This window comes from Cynocephalus volans, chromosome 11 (genome assembly GCF_027409185.1).
Source record: "Cynocephalus volans isolate mCynVol1 chromosome 11, mCynVol1.pri, whole genome shotgun sequence".
In the NCBI taxonomy this organism is placed as follows: domain Eukaryota; kingdom Metazoa; phylum Chordata; class Mammalia; order Dermoptera; family Cynocephalidae; genus Cynocephalus; species Cynocephalus volans.
Window position 1 is genome coordinate 43,371,682 of NC_084470.1, and position 15,704 is coordinate 43,387,385.

General features: G+C 38.9%; 1 non-coding gene across 1 annotated transcript; it reads right to left on the reverse strand.

Annotated features, from left to right (window-relative positions):
* Positions 1-3,968: 3,968 nt before the first annotated feature.
* On the reverse strand, positions 3,969-4,042 carry TRNAI-GAU (transfer RNA isoleucine (anticodon GAU)). Its single transcript has one exon. It is a non-coding gene; the product is annotated as a tRNA-Ile (tRNA).
* Positions 4,043-15,704: the final 11,662 nt, after the last annotated feature.

The following is a 15,704-nucleotide window of genomic DNA, read 5'->3' on the forward strand; positions in this document are numbered from 1 at the left end:
GCACATGACAGCTCCCACAACAAAGAGTCATTCGTCCCCAATTATCAATGGTGCTGCCATTGAGGAACGCTGTTCTTTGCTAATGCCTGCCAAAATACGGATTAGAGCTGGCAAACATTTTTTTTTTTTTTTTAATTTTAGAAGGCTGTTGGAAATCATTTTATCAACATGGTGAGTTCGATAGAAATTGTGAAAAGGAATAAAAAAGTTTCACCAAGAGATAAAAGCCATAATTGTTAGATAAGTCACTATAATTCCCTATATATATTTGGAAGGGGGGGCTGGTGACATGTATATTTCCTCGTTACCAGTCACTGTACAAGGAGTTCTTAGTGAGGGCTTTGGAGTCAGGCAGATCTGCATTCAAGCTCCCTCTCTGTCTTTTATCAGCTGTGTATCAGCTCAATCAAGGCAGCAGCCCATAATAAGTGCTGTGGAGCTTATTACTGAGCTAGGACTAAGACCTTACACAACTGAGGGAGGAGCTGGGGAAGCAAAGATGCAAAAGAGGACTTGGAGGGTCAGAGAAAAGTTGCTATCCAGCCTCCGAAGCACTGGTGCATGTGGACCAGTTAGAGCCTGAGGGGACTCAGGCAGCCCAGAAGTCCAGCTGCTGGCGGGACCACAAAGGAGGGCTGGCAGGAAAGCCGTGCAGGCTGTTGCCCTGCATCTGTGGTGGGCCTGGGGCCATGGCTGGCCTGCAGAACCAGCAGCTAGGAGGAAGAATTGGACATGGAGGGTTGGGAGGGGAAGCCTGCACCGGCTGGCCCCGCTGCATCCGTCTCCTTGTGCTTCACACCACGACGGACCCCAGAGAGTACAGCTGCTGTTTCACTCCTACCTGCCAAATCCCAGACACATTTCTCTTTCGGTTAACTCTAATTCAGGACCATGGAAAGATAGGGGTTTCTGGAAACATGATTCCAGTTTGGCCAAATGAACACCATACAAAACCACTATAGATATGACTTTCAGCCAGTTACTTGACCTCTCTGAGTCTTCATTTTCTCATCTGCAAAATGTCAGTAGTATTAGTCCTACCTCGTGTGGTTCTTATGAGGATCACTGGGGAGAATATACATAAGGAGAACAGTACCTGGCACCTAATACATGCTTGACACACCTTAGCTATAATGATTGTTGCTGTCAAATTAAGATATATTTTGGAACTGGTATTCCTTCAGAGGGTTCAGCTTGTGGAGTTTCATTGGCTGACCTTGACTTCAGCAAGGAAACTCTTCATAACTCAATAAGCAGCTCCCTCCACGGAGAGAGTTATTAAAATGGGTGGGGGGATTGGGACCAAAACAAAGATTATATGAAAACATAGTGTTTTGTTGGTGACAACAAAAAGGACTAGGCTAAGAGGCCCACTTCTGCAGCCAGCTAGTGATATGACCTAGGACAAAGTCATGGCCCCTGTCATTCTGGTTCTCCCTCCATGAAAGGGGGGAAATGTATCCTGTTCCTCCCTCCCTTCTGGGAGGAATGGGAGCAGACCCAAGATAGGACTTTGAGAGACATGAGAGGCCTTGGAGAGAAAAATGCTATCACAATGCTGGGTAATCTCCACCCTTTACAATGTTGCTTCATCTCCACCATGAGAAATGTTCCCTTTAAAGTGCTGCTGGATGTAGATTATCACAGAGCCAGGATTTTAAAGTCATGTTTCTCTCCTGCTATCAGGTGCTGATCAGCAAATTGGTTTATGAAGAGGGACCGCTTCCTTGCTACTGTTCATAATTTCCCACGCAGGAAGAGCAGCCAGAAGTGACAGCAGAGCCTCCCAGGAGAATTGCTGAATTTGCCGAGGAGCTAAAACGCATCACGTAGTTTACATATTAAACCATTATGCCTACTACTGTCACTATATCCATTTTCAGACCCAGAGAGCTGTTGAATGTTAAGATCTTCAGTATCCTTCAGGCGGCAAACTCTTAAGAAATAGCTCCTCCCTTCTCTCTCCTTCCCTCTCCACCAACAGAAGAAGCCACAGTCAACACATTGTGCCGTGTTAAGATTCTCAGAAACTTCACAATGGAGCGATCATTCTGACCCCTTCGTTTTCCATATGTGGACAGCAAGGTCCAGAGATGTGAAACTTTGATCAAGATAACAGGGTAGGTTAAAGTCAAGAACAACAATAAATCCTAGGATTCCTGGTCTACTGCCCTTCTCTCAGCACCAACAAAAAATGACACTTGTTATTGAGCTTTGTCTCCCATACCTACCTCCCTTTATGCTGCCAATATGTGTCAGCATGAGAAACTCAGAGCTTAACTAAAACCAAGTCTTCAAAATGTGCCAGACGATCCCGGAGAAAGGCTGCATTTCAGCGGTGTATTATGTAGCTACAGTATCCTGCTGCCCAGCAAAATTCATCAGAGTTGCATTCTCTTCACACATAACACACCCCTTTTCCTTTGAGTCAAGATGAAGGTAAGGACCTTCTATAGCTCTTTCCTCATGAAATATGCCACTGGGCTAGAAGATTCCAATTATATCTTTTGATAAAGTGAGAAAGATTAAAATAAACTGGAAGAAATGAGGACCATCTGTGACCTCGAACTTATTTCCCCAGGTGTCCTCTTTCATGAAAGTAGGGCTTTTGGCACCTATCTAGGGCCCACTTCCCAGTGACCCTACCAATCATTACTAGTGACCCTTTTTTCCAACATCTGTCACACATTCAGTTGGTCCTAGCCCATCACCTTGAAACCTGAAGGCCTATCGCCATGCTTCAGGGCCAATGAAAAGAATGTCTTTTGCTTTAGTCACAGCTTCTCTTCTGGATTCTTTTGTCTTGCTCTTCCCAACCTGTCTCTCAACCTACTCCTGCTCCCATACGTTCCTCCCATCTAGCACCAACCACTGGAACCTAATGTCCAGCACTGATTCTCTGAGATTCACCTCAAATATCTTAAATCAAGTACCAATAAATGATAATTGAGGGTTTGCTATGCTCTCGGTACAGTGCTGTTGGGTATTTATTTTACTTTGTGTGGGCTGCCATAACAAAACACTATGGACCCGGTGGCTTAAAACACAGAAATTTATTTCCCCACAGTTCTGGAGGCTGTAAGCCTGAGGTCAGGGTGCCAGCATGGTTGGGTTCTGGTGAGGGCTCTCCTACTGGGTTGCAAATGACTGCTTTCTTGCCATGTTCTCACATGGTGGGGAGAGAGAGAGAGATCTCGTTCTTCCTCTTTTCATAAGGCCACCAATCCTATCGGATTAAGACCTCATCCTCATGACTTCATTTAACCCTAATTACCTCCTGAAAGTCCTACTTCCAAGTATAGTCACATTGAGGGTCAGGGCTTTAATATATGAATTTGGTGATTTGGGGGGTCAGGGGGAATAGCCAGGGGAGACTATTTAGTCCATAGCAACCATTAAGAGCAAGAAAACAGATGTAATCCCCATCCTCCTGGGCTACTTAACCTTGGTCAAGGTACTTAACCTCTCGGTGCTGTGGTTTCCTCACCTATAAAATAGAGGTAGGTAATAATAGTTCCAGTCTCACCAAATCACTATGAAGATCAAATGAATGAATGTATCTAAAGCCCCTGAAAGATGGCCCAGCACAGAGGAAGCGTCTAATATATGTTAGCTGTTATTGTTATTGTTGTGATTGTTGTTTTCTAGGAAGACAGACATTTATCAAATAATCACAAAATCAAACATAAAATTCCAAGTAGTTCTATGAAGGAGAGGTACAACGTGCCAGGATGGTGTCTGACAGGGAATGCAACTGGGTCAGGGAGTTCAGGGAAGACTCTCCCAAGAAAGTGATCCTTAAGCTAAGATCTGAAGGAAGAGTAAAATTGATAGGCACAGAAGGGCATGGAAAGGCTTCTAGGCAGAGGGAATAGAATATGAAAAGACCTTGAGGCAGGAAAGTGGCTGGAGAGTTCAAAGGACTTCAAGAGGGCATGTGAGGCTGGTACTTATTTTTTTTTTGCAGCTGGCCAGTATGGGGATCTGAACCCATGGCCTTGGTGTTATCAGCACCACACTCTCCCAAATGAGCTAACCGGCCAGCCCAGGGGCTAGTACAGAAAGAACATAACATGATGCAAAACAAGGTAGAGAGTTAAGGCAGAGCAAGCAGAACCTTGCGGAGAGTTTTTTAAAGTTTTATCATAATTAAACTGGGAAACACTGCAAGATTTAAGGGGCAGAGGTGACATGATTAGATTTGCATGTTTGAAGAAGGCAACTCTTCCAGTGTAGAGCTACTGTGCACATCTAGGATCTGTATGCACAATGGCCTTCCATTTGTTCCCTGATTTATTACCAGCATCCAGGTCCTGCTGCTCTCCGCTCAGAAACAAAAGACTTGTCAGTCCCAGATGTTGGTGCAAGGCAGGAAGTTTATTATCAGACATCTGAGGAGACAAACTAGAACTGTCTCCCCACTTCACGGTTTCAGGGGATTTTAAAGAGGAGCTGAGGGAATGGAATGTGGGAAATGAAAAACAGTGGGGAGGGGGACATGCAAGGGGCCAGGTGCAGTCTCACCAAGACCTGTCTGGTTTCTGCTCCTGTCTTTGTTACTATCTCAGGGTCCTGCTGGATGGGGTGGAATCAGCATAGCTTTACTGATGTCTTCTTTGGTTTCCCTTAGATAGTACATGCAAATCTGCAGCTCCGGGATGGCTGGAAAACAACTTAACATTCACGTAAATAAGGTCAGCTTGCCCCATAACCAAGGTTCAAAGTATCAAATAACCTTGGGAAAAGAGAGAAGTCAGAGAAATGCATGCCAAGAAAAAAAACTCTGTCCTTTCAAAATCTTTTAGAGACTGTACGGTCTTAGGTCCCAACATGGCTTCAGTCCTGCTCACTCCAACAGATTGAATTTGCTCTCCACAGCTCCAGGTAACAACCTAATTCCAAAACTCCATGCTTTGGGGGGCCCACATGGCCTGCATTGCTGACAATTTTGTCTTGTTCCAACAAAAAAACACATACAACATAAGTTGCAGTTTTTTGTATACTTAGCATTTCTCTGCAATTTCAATCCATAAGATTTTGGAAGGCCATAATTTTGCCTAGCATGATGACTGGCCCACATCATGAACTCTCAAAAGCTGGTCAATTAAACACATTTCTTCATTAGCTAACTAAATGACTCAATAAATTCCCTTAGAGAGCAATTACCCCCTTTGAAAAGGCTACGAGTAGCTCTAGTTGAGAGCTCAGATCCCATCTGATCTTGCAGCCTTCAGGGCCATGGCAGGAAACACTATTTAACACACGGTTCAAGGGCCTCTAATGAAGGTGCTACTTACAGAAAGGTATGGGCAGGCTTAAGGAGCCCAGAAGCAACATCGTGGCACCCAGAGACAAGCAACGTTGAGGACACATTACCACCCACCCCACTCTCAGGATTTCAACACCCCAGAGAAATATTGACTTCAATCTAATTTTCTTGCTCTCTCCTCTTCAATTCTCATCCTCTTCAGCAAGTGGTAGAATGTGGATCTCTCTTCACCGGGGAAAGAACTTCCGGTGCGATATCCTATATCTTTCTGTACACCAGAGTTAACTCTCAGATCTGAGTCCTACAGACTCAGCCTGAACTTATTATAAACTATGCCTTCTTGGAGGATCAAAATAAAAGTCCCTTTTATCTCAAATGCTTAGTTCTCACAAATCAAAATTGTCTTGGCTTTTGGACTATAGTTCCAGCCATGGACTCAAAACTCTTAAAAATTGAAGATAAAAATAATGTCCTTATTATATGCTGTATCCACCTTCCCCTAAAGCAAAGAATGCTATGGATTTGGATAGGGGAGAGAGATAAAAGGCAATAAGAAGCATCCAGGGATTCCTAGAAGTGAACATACATCCATTTAAAAAATACTATTCTACATTTTCAAGCCCGAGGAGTGCTAGTCAATAGGGAAGTACAAGGAATTATGCAACTCCACACTGAGCTCCCCTTCTGGCAAGCATGTTTGACTTCATAAGTGTGATACAAATGATGATGTTTAAGCTTTTTTAGTTACAATCCCACCCTAGTCATGCTTCCTAAGGAGAGATGGTTAACCATCACCCTGGCTGAATTAGAATGATCTCAGAATTTTTCAGCAACAAATTTCACAAGTTCTCTCGAGTTACTCTTAGAGCTGGTTAATTCCTCCAAAATGTTTGGATTTTACTAATTTATTTCATGGATAATAACTTTTTCCTGATATGTTGCGAGAGTGTGATATAGATGGCCTCGAAGTCAGCTAGAGAAATTAAGGGCAAGGGAAGCAACTTTCCTGATCATCCTTAACCTCCCACATAGGAAGTGATAGATGCCTTCTAGACTCCTGTCTTTTATGAAAAGAAAGGATTCACAAGATTTAGGGAGCAAGAACAGAGAACTGGAATTGCTCACTCTATCCTCTGTAATTTCCACCCAGGGCCAAGGAGAACAGTCTCATGTTTGGGTTGGAGGTAGTGGGCCTTGGAGAGAAACTTAATGAAGTCTCTTGGGCCATGGTCTCAGGGGGCCACAAGGTTATTCCAGCAACTCATAGTCCACAAAACTCCACATTTGTCCCTCTCCCCCAAGGCTGTTATATCAGAATGAGAGACAATTTCTCATTGACTAATTAGTTCTTAAGACTCACTCCTTAGAAGTAGATGCCTAATTATTATTGGCTCAATTGCTTTATCATTCTTAGTGAGACCAAGTTTAATAATTCCAGGAATTAAAATCATCCCAGGCTCTCTCCTCACTGCCTGTGAATCTTTAGTGTGTGGAAAGGAACATTAACTAGTATTTGTGTTTTGTTTAATGCTCAATTCATTAGACTCATATGTCTAATAAGGAAACTTTGAAAGCCTATTTTTCTTAAGCATTTAGTCATTGATTACAAGTTTGATTAATTCAATTCCCTTATGCAATTTAAACTGCAATTACAAATCACTACGGCTAATTCTTTTGAAAGCTTTCAATGCCTTTAGGAACAGACAAAACAAGCAAAAGTATAGAGATTTCAAAACTATTTAAACTCTTTCACCAAAAATTCCTCCATCAATACTAAAATCAAGATTTAAACTTTTTTCTTCCCCCAAATACTTGTCCTTCTCATGGATTTCAATTTCTGCAGCTATCTGGGGTTTTAGTAATTCTACCAGACACCATTTTATTTATTTATTTATTTTCAGTTTTATTGAGGTATATTTGACAAGTGAAACTGTATATATTTAAAGAGTACAATGTGATGATTTGATATACATATCCATTGTGAAATGATTAACACAATCAAGTTAATTAATGCATTCATCACTTCACATCATTACCTTTTTTGTGTAAGGTCTACTTTCTTAGCAAATTTCAAGTATACAATACAGTTTTATTAACTACAGTCACCAGGCTGTACATTAGATCTTCAGAACTTATTCCTCTTGTAACTGAAAGTTGCTACTCTTTGACCAACATCTCCCTATTTCCCAAAAAGTTTGTATTCTACTCTCTGTTTCTTTGAATTTGACTTTTTTTTTTAAAGATTCCAAATATAAGTGATACTTTACCTCCAGTTTTATCCATGTTGTTGCAAATGGCAGGATTTCCTTCTTTTGTAATACTGAACAATATTTCATCATATATATTTGTGCCACATTTTCTTTAGCCATTCACCCATCAGTGGACACTTAGATTGTTTCCATATCTTGGCTGTTGTGAATGATACTGCAATGAGCATGGAGTGTAGATATCTCTTAAACATACTGATTTGGTTTCCTTTAGATACATGCCCAGAAGTGGGATTGCTAGATCATATGGTAGTTCTATTTTTAAGTTTTTCATGGAACCTACACACTGTTTTTCATAATGGCTGTGCCCATTTACATTCCCACCAGCAATGTATAAAAATTCCCTTTTCACCACATACTCATCAATACATTTTCTCTTGTCTTTTTGATAATAGCTATCCCAACAGGTGTGAGGTGATATCTCACTGTGCAGACACCATTTTTTAAATTTTCTAGAATTTTAATAATTTTTATAGACCCAGAAGAAAATGCACTTCATCTCAGAAAAACCTAGAATGCAGGTGCTAGATTGAAGACCTTTTGACTTTTGGCCAGCACATAGGACATAGTTTGGCAGTCTTCTGATCATTAGGCTAAGTACATTGTGATCATAAAGTTTCACTTATTGAATTAGGGAACACTTGCGTCTGTATCTTTCATTTTTGAGGTTAGGTACCCACTCCTGTATGAGTCAGGGTTCTCCATTAAGCCAATAGGATAAATATAGAGAGATGCAGAAAGAGATTTATTATAGGGAATTGGCTCATACAATTATGGAGGCTGGGAAGTCCCATGATCTGCCAACTGAAAGATGAAGAACCAGAAAAGCTGGTGGTGTAGTTCCAGTCCAGGCCCAAAGGCCCAAGACCTTCGGCCCAATGGTGTAAGTCCCAGTCCAAGTCTGAAAGTCCAAGAATCAGGATCATTGATGTCCAAGGGCTAGAGAAGATAGACATCCCAGCTCAAGAGAGAGCAAATTCACCCTTATTCTGCCTTTTTGTTCTATTCAGACCCTCAATGGATTAAACAATGCCAACCCACATCTGCTTTACTCAGCCTACTGATTCAACTGCTAATCTCTTCCAGAAACACCCTCATAAACATGCTCCAAAATAATGTTTTACCAGGTGCTGGGCATCCCGTTAGTCCAGGCAAGTTGACACATAAAATTCCCCATCGCAATAAGAGTGTCTAATTTTAACTTACCTTCAGTACCATTCCCATTGTCCTGAAATGTTGAATTGGTTTGTTGGCAATATTTAAAATATATGTATTGCAATCACTTTGGAAAACTAAGTATTTTGGTATTCCTTATAGAGTTAAACTCACATCTATACTGTGACCCAGCAACTCCACACCCATCAACACTTGATCTTAGCCAAAAGGCCAGAAGCAATTCCACTCCCATCAAGATAAATAAAAATATTTGACCACAAAAAGACTTCTACAATAATATCCCCTGCTGTTTTATTCACAATAACCAAATACTAGAAACAAATTTAATGTCCATAAAAAAGAGACTGGAATAACAAATTTTGATATATTCATATAATGAAATACTACTTGGCAATGAAAAGAATAAACTGCTATATTGCACTAATATATGTTAATCTCAAAAATATTATGCTGAATTAAAGAAGGCAGACACAACAGTATATGCTATATGATTCCATTATATAAAATTCAAAAGCAGGAAAAGTTAATCTATGGTAAGAGAAATCAGAACAGTAGTTTTCTATGTGGAATGGGGCTAGATTAAAAGTAGTCATGAAAGAACTTTCTGGGGTAATAAAAATGTTATATATCCTGACTGCTGTATTAGTTTATGGAGATCTGTTCATTTCACTGTACATAAATTTAATCTCAATACATACAAAACCACACTGTCTCCTCAAAAACATACACAGTATATAGATAGATAGATAGATAGATAGATAGATAGATAGATAGATAGATAGATAGATAGATAGATAGATAGATGGATAGATATAAAAGCAAACCAAACCAAAATAAAATTATCTGTCTGGAGGTACCGGACAACTTCTAAGACAGTGAGGACTTGAGGGGACAAAATCCCAGAAGGAAGGCTGCTCAGAGGGGTGAACCCAACATTTGGTTTTGCTTGTCCTTTGGAGACATTTTCTAGTTCAAGAACCAAGGCAGAAAATCTGAGAAGCAGAGTCTGAGGCAGTGTAGGTGGGTTGGGAATGGAGCACAGCCTACGATGGGAGAGAAATTTGAGTTCAGAGCCCATTGTTGGGGAGAGACCTTGGTAGACAGCTGTGAACTACATTTGGGACCCCCAAAGGAATATACCCTAAGAGTAAGTAAAACTGAAATAGATCAGTGCACCAAAGACTGGAGCCTAGGTTCAAATCGACTCAGTCTTCAATTAGACTAAAGGTATCTTTCCCTATACCAGCTGCTTGACAGAAGCAGATGTAAATCCTCCCTAGATGAAAATAACATAGTCCACAGCCTTAAACTATTGTCAAAGCTTTTATAAATAATGTCTGGCTTTCAGTCTAAAATAACCAGACATGCTAAAAGATGAGATGTAATCAAAGGTCAAAAGAAAATAAATACAAATAAAAAAAGATATACTGTAGGAGATCCAGGTATTTAAGTTATAAGACATGAGCTTTTAAATAATTGCGATTAGTGTGTTCAAAAAATCAAATACAGATCCCCATACTAGCCAGCCACAAAATTAATAAAGAAAATAAAATTAAAAAGATTGATAATGAAATAAAGAATGAAATGGAAGTAGAACTGATAAACTCAATAAGAAATTAAGAGATCGATAGATGAGTTTAAACCATTAGCTTTATGAATATTTTATTAAAACTTAAAAGTATTAAAAAATTAGTAAGGTCAGCTAAAAGTTTCCTTATCTGAGAAATTAGTGAGTTTGTAGTTAGTTCTCCTTTTCAGGCTGTTTGGCCAATGTACAATTTTATGATACAGTGTTGAGCCCTTTTTTAAAATAATTAATGTTTATGACTACTGCATTAATCAACTACTGGGCTCTTCTACTTGGTTAACATTCTTGTTTCTGGGTAACCACACAGAGTTATCCTTATTTTCTCTTACTTTAAGGCAGTGGTTTTCAACCAAGGGCAAGCTTGGGCCTCCAAGAGACACTTGGCAATGTCTGGAGATATGTTTGGTTGTAACAACTGAGCAGGAGCAGATTGGGGGAGGGACGGTTGCTACTGGCATCTAGTGGATAGAGGTCAGGAGTGCTGCTAAACATACTGCAATGCAAATTGACATCTGGCCTCAAACGTCAATGGTGCTTAGGTTGAGAAACCTTGATCTATGACATGAAATCAAATAACCTCCGAGTTCTGGTTCTTTTTTAAGCTGTAAAAGTTTTGGAGACCAAAATTTGATTGTTGCAGTTACACAATAGAATTGCTGATTGGTGAGAGTGCTGCTGCCTCAATTAGTAGACTGATAAATATTTTTTAAAGGTTGAGTTCAAATTTGTAATTTACAATTTATCTCATCATATTGTTATATACCACATTTCTTATAATACTACTTTCTTATAAAGTAGTTTTCTCAACTTTCAAGACTTTCTCTTACATTGACAAAAATATTTGTATGATCAAGTCAAGATGGATCCATTCAAGGTTATTTCCTATAACAGTTCTTATAGTTCATACAATATTTGCTCTCCTTTCTTCATCCCTCGAAGAAAGATCATTACAAAGTGAACTTTAAGACAACTCCTTCTATTGATAATCTTTCTATAGATAAATACCGTTAATGCCCAGGTTTTTTCGTTAGCAGCTTCTTGGTTATGAAAGTAGCCAGTTTTAAAAAAATAAGAGTAGCTTTGATCTTTGGAGTAAACATTGGAACATTAGGTGCTGGTCTAGAAGAATGCAAAAAAAACCCCAAAACAACAGCAACAAAAAAGAATTTTCAGACTAGATTTACAATGTCATCTTTGGATATTTCTGCAAGATAATGTCATATATTAACAAATTTCTATCATAGAGATTCTGATATTTAAAAATATGGCATTTTCCTGCCTTCTGAAAGACAGATCCAAACTGGAAAATAAAGGGAGCTTGAAAGCCTTAATTTGTGATGCAATAATCTTTTAAACCAAAGCAGCAAACTCATGTTCCATCCTAAACAAGTTTGCCTTCCTTTCTCAATGTGTACAAACACATATACTCACACATGCACAAATCCTTTCTTGGGTCTCAAACACACACACACACACACACACACACACACACATTCTACTTACTTTCCCAGTCTTTGAAGTTTTTGAACCAAACATTCTATAGAACATGCATATATTTTAGTCTTCTCTAATTTAAAGAGGAGGCAAAGAACCCAATCAGATTTTAATTCACTATTGAAAACTTATTTCAAAACAATTCACCTGGTACCCAAGTCATGGCTACAGTCTAGAGCTCGCCTCTGAAAAGACGATGGGATAGAATAAGCTCCCAGTGGGCATGAGTGCTGTTCCTTTGGGTGGTAGGTTGCAATCTGAAGTGTGAAGTCTGTGTTCTTTTACTCCCCTCAAATTTTCATTTTTTCATCAGAAAATTAAAACAAATCTTCATCAGCTACATTTTCTGCACATGAGATGGAGAAAACCATAGCTGCAGATGAAAATTATCGACCAACCTGCAGTAGATAACCATGATATTCAAAATTCACTTATACCTTCAAGACAAAGATGACTTTTACAAGTTATAGCCACAGAATTATGAAAAACATTAAGGGCAGAAGTGTAAGCCTTTGTCACTTAAATATCATGCCAGTACGTACTCAGTAATGGCTGTTTATAGGGAAAGCAAACTTTGATTCACTGCGTGTTAGGTATTAGATAATTAAAATGAGTGGAACAGACACATTTAGAAGGTCATTGACTCAAACTAGAAAGGAGAGTGAAACCAAGATTTATTAAATAAATATGTGCCATGGAGAATGATGCCAAATTGTTTGATAGGTAAGTAGGTAGATGATGATAGATTGATTGATAGATAGAAAAAGAGAGAGAGAATCTCACTGAATTCTTACAACCATTCAAGGTAGGTTTTAGTATCCAGACTTTAAAGATGGGAAAACTGAGGCTAAGATAGTTGGAGTGACTTGGCTCCAATTGAAATCTTCATCAGTCTGACTCTAAAGCCATGATCTTCTTACTATGTAAGAAAGTCCACGTAGAATTGTCAATAGTGTGTTCACTGAAATAAATTTAAACACATGAAATAGGCACAGTAACCTATGCTAATAAGATAATGTCTCCAATGGATATGAGATTGGCAAACACCACCTTACCTTATTTGCATAATTGAATTTGGGATATTAGGTTTACTCAAAATGAACAGAAAGAGTAAAATAATAGGTTTCATATGGAATCGATGACAGACTTTAAGTTGTAGAGATAATACAATTGAGTATAAATTGCACTAGTTCATAATTTTAATTGAATAGGTTCTTTAAAAAAGCTCTGAAAAACCAAGTACAATAGTGACATTTGCCACTGATTTAACAAAGGGAATTTCTTTATGGCATGTATGTAAATGTAAATCTCCAAGAAGGAGACAAAGTATGCTGGGATGTCCAAACTTCCTTGTCCGTGGGATGCTGGTTTCATAGAGCACCTAACAGGACATGTTTTCTATAAAGAAGGATTTGGTAAATGTGTTTCTATGCAATTGCTGGCTAAGAAAAAAATTGACATGAGTTAAGAATACAAAGTTTGAGAAGAACATCACATTGCTCATCAATCTTCAGAAGTCGTCCTTTCTTACTTTATTCTTTCACCTTTAGGCCTGAGCAAAACTGGGTAGCCCTCAAGAGCCATTAATATGAGATTCTCATTTTCTTTATTCCCCTTAACCCAACTTCTTTAACCTTCGTTAGAATTATAAAAGCATCCAAACTCACGACAATTGACCTCATAGTTAGATACGGTTTAATGTTTCCTTTTCCTCTCAAATTAAAACTAGAAGCTCATTTCTTCTACCTGATTTCATTTTAACAACATACTATTGATCTTAGGGGAGATATGAGGAAATCATGGGGAAAGGATTTTGAAGCTTGGTTGGCATAAATGTAGATTTAAAGCTTTTAATCTTGATGGATTTGGGACATGTTCTATGCACTTGAATTTAGTTAATGGACTGCCCCGAAAGTTTCCGATAAATGATTTGGGGTAACCTTTAAAGTGAGCAGATATAAAAGTTCTGAGGAAATGCATGAAGAGATGTGGAAAGATAGAAGTTTACTTTTAGGACTTCCTGACCTTCATCATAACCTTGAAGGGATTCTTTGTCCTCCACTAAGAGTTTAAATAATTATCGGAGAACAATTGGAAATTGTTTTTTTGTGCTATGCAGGCAAGATAACAAGCAGAATTTCACAGTGGAAGTGTCCATGCAATTGGGAGTTGGGCTATGGAGCAACAAAGAAACTTGACTTCCTGAAAATTTTGCCAGGTAGTCTAGCATCTTGAAACTGATTGTGGAAAAGAAGACAACAGAAGAATGTTGGGATTAACATAGATCAAGCACCTACTATGTACCAGGCACATTATTCCAACTGTTTTCCCCAAATCAGAATTTTTAACCCTTATCACAACCCTGCAAGGTAAATATTATTAACATCATTTTAGACAAAGCTGGGAGTGGGAGTCTGCTCTTCATTTGTTTGATTCTAAAGCTCATGCTCTTCTGAAATAAAATACTGTCTCCAGTGGAAGGGTAATTTAACCCTTAGTTCCACTTATTATTTATAATAAGAGGAAGGGTTAATTGAGCAGCTCCACCCTTTTCTGGAGGCTATAAGAGACACAACCTGAGAAATAAAAACTCCTCATTCTATAATAGAAGGATACGTCCAATGTCGTTATCTTCACCTCAGTCTGGTGCTCACCAAAAGTAGAATACAGGGCCTAAACACTTAGCAAAGTGTTTCAATAGACATGTAGTGTCCCTAGACATTGTGCATTCAGTGACGAAATTAATAGCACCCCCCCCATACCCAAGGAGCTCACAGTATAACAGGAAGACAAAAGCAAGTCTCCTTTTCCCAGAAAACAACAGTAGAGTCTAGATTAACATATATGATTAACATAGTAATAGGACACATCTAAAGTGTAAAGCTTGATAAACTTTTACATATTTTACACACGTGTAACCACCACTGAAGTTGAAATATAGATCATTTATAGCACTCCAGAAGGTTCTCTCATACTCCTTCTAATCAATACCATTTCCAAAAGTAACCCTGGTCTTATTTCTATCACTATAGATTAATTTTGTTTGTTTGAACTTCATATAATGAGATGATACAATAAATGCTCTTTTGAATCTGGCTTAATTTGCTCAACATTGTATTTGTGAGATTCATCCAAATTGTTGTGTATGGCAGTGGTTTCTTCTTTCTCGGTGCTGTGTGGCGTGTAAATGTACCACACATTATTCATCCATCATATTGTTGGTGGGCATTTGAGCAGTTTGTCGTTTGGGGCTATTATGAATGATGGTGATACAAATAGTCTTTTACATGTCTTTTAGAGGATATGAGGAATGTAATTGCTGAGCCATAGAATAGGCATATGTTCAGCTTTAGTATACCTCCAAATGATATTCCAAGAATACTGGTACAAAGTCACTTTACCAATGTGCACACCTACCCACAATGGATGGAAGGTCCAACTGTTCTACCTTCCCCCAACATTTGCTATCGTTAGTTTTTTAAATTTTAGCCATTCTAATGGATGGGTAGTGGTATCTCTGTGGTTTAAATTTGCATTTCCCTGATGACTAATGATATTAAGTATTTTTTCACAGTTTGATTGACTATTTAGACTTCTTTTTTTGTGAAGTGCCTGCAGAAGACCTTTGAAACAAGCCTGATGCAGCTTGTGACAAGTCAACTTTATTTCCAACTTCACGTTGCACGAGATTTACTAAAAGGTACTTTTTTTCTCTCCAGTGCTTCCCACCCTCAACTCCTTCTCACCCCTCACATCCACACTCCCCCTCCCCACCCACTGTGAAGAGCTTGTCTTAGCTAGAGATGGGAAACTATATTTTAGGCTCAATGGGAAAACCCAAATTCATTTTAAAAACTGAAATAGATTATGACACTTCAGAAGTATGCATCTCTGCCTGCTTGTTTTTTGC